Genomic DNA, 1,799 nt, shown 5'->3' with positions numbered 1-1,799 from the left:
CTAACAGCAGTGTCTGACACATAGATGCCCAATAAATATTTTTTGTTGTTCTACTGAATTTCACTGACTTCCTTTGATGTTTGCAGTAAATCAGAGAGTTGACCCCTGCCCTCAAGGAAATTATATCTAATTTAACCTACATTACTGCTACTGCTAATAGCGGTCCATTTCTGATGTGAGTGTTAGTTGAGACACCATGCAGATGGTGGAACATAGAAATATGTTTAGCAAACCAACAACCAACAGCTCAGATCAGCTGAGTGGCCAGCTAGAGCTGTTATGATTCAGCATTAGTCAGAGGCCTATGCTAAGAAGTCCACCAGGATCCCAAGAATTTTACATTCTCTCCAGTGTTCCAGATGAGAGATACACTTTGTGGAAGTATAGCAGGTACTCTGACTCACAAAGCACAGGGCCAGATATAAAAGGGGTCTTTAACAGATACTTTTTTCAAAGCACCTCCATGTCAAGGAATATTTCTAAAATCTAGAAATAGCTGATAAAAAAAAAAAGATCTAGCAGAGTCTTAGGCATCAGAGAAGGGTGTTTAGAGCAAGGAGCCTTCTGGGAACTTTCATTCTTACAGAGGAGATGGGATGGACACGTGTACAATTGGCACATAGATATCTCACTGATCTCTTTTCTCTGAATTGCAAAAATTGGCAGAGAGGCAAGATCTAGTGGTGATGAGGGACTTCAACTAGCAGGACATCTGCTGGAAGTCTCCTGCAGAACATCTGATGAATTCTTGCCTTGCTGACAACTTCATCTCTCAGTAGGTAGAAAAAGAAATGAGGGCAAACTGTTACTCAGGACTTCATTAGGATCAGTAAGGAAGACTGGGATAGTGATGTGTATGTGATAGGAAACTGGGAAGAAAGGGACTATGGCATTTCAAAAACCATAATACACAATGGGGTGGCCCCTTCTTATAGTCAAATATAAGACCATCTCAATTTCTCTTGGTAAACAGTATAAACAAAAAAAAACAAACTAAACCTGTTGCCATTGAGTCAATTCTGACTCATAACGACCCTATAGGACAAAGTAGAAGTGCCCCATAGGGTTTCCAAGGAGTGCCTGGTGGATTTGAACTGCTAACCTTTTGGTTAGCAGACGTAGCTCTTAACCACTATACCACCAGGGCTCCCATTAAAATGCAAGCACCCCAGATGGGACTCGAACCCACAATCTCTGGCTTAGGAGGCCAATGCCTTATCCATTAGGCCATTGGGGCTTCGTTAGGCCACTGCGATCCAGTGTAAGAAGCCATTAATTAATATATTCTGATCGGTGTACCTCAGACACTAGGAGAGCAGATTTCTACAAGTTCAGAGCACAGGATTATGATCTAGTGACCCATGATGCAAAATAATAATGGAGCTCTGCTCTCTAATGGGATGGGCACTTCTAAGAAATGAAATTCTGATAAAATAATCATGAGTCATCCCGATAAAAAAAGGAGAAGGCAGCTAACCAAACCCACGAGGTTGCATAAAGAGCTTTTTGATGATCTCAGATTGCATAAAGACCTGTTAAAAAGATATGAGGAGAGCAAAACTCAGAACAAATTCAAAAGTTCACATGGCCCTGGAAGGACAATAATAATATTAATGTCAAATATTTACTGAAGATTTACTGTGTGCCAGGTACTTTTCTCATATATTTTTACATATATTTGCATTATGAAGTAGGTGCAATATTTATCTTCTTTTTACAGATAAAGGATCTTAAAAACAGAGTGGTTAAGATACTGGCCCAGGGTCAGACAATCAACAAATAGCAGAGATGTAATTTGA

The 1,799-nt window shown here is 40.0% G+C and overlaps 1 non-coding gene across 1 annotated transcript; it reads right to left on the bottom strand.

Annotated features, from left to right (window-relative positions):
* Positions 1 to 1,164: 1,164 nt before the first annotated feature.
* TRNAR-CCU (transfer RNA arginine (anticodon CCU)) lies at positions 1,165 to 1,237 on the bottom strand. Its single transcript has one exon. It is a non-coding gene; the product is annotated as a tRNA-Arg (tRNA).
* Positions 1,238 to 1,799: the final 562 nt, after the last annotated feature.

The sequence above is a fragment of the Trichechus manatus genome, unplaced genomic scaffold, assembly GCF_000243295.1.
Source record: "Trichechus manatus latirostris isolate Lorelei unplaced genomic scaffold, TriManLat1.0 scaffold00300, whole genome shotgun sequence".
Taxonomy (NCBI): Eukaryota; Metazoa; Chordata; class Mammalia; order Sirenia; family Trichechidae; genus Trichechus; species Trichechus manatus.
The sequence above is the reverse complement of the archived record's forward strand: the minus strand, read 5'-3'. Positions and strand labels throughout refer to the sequence as shown.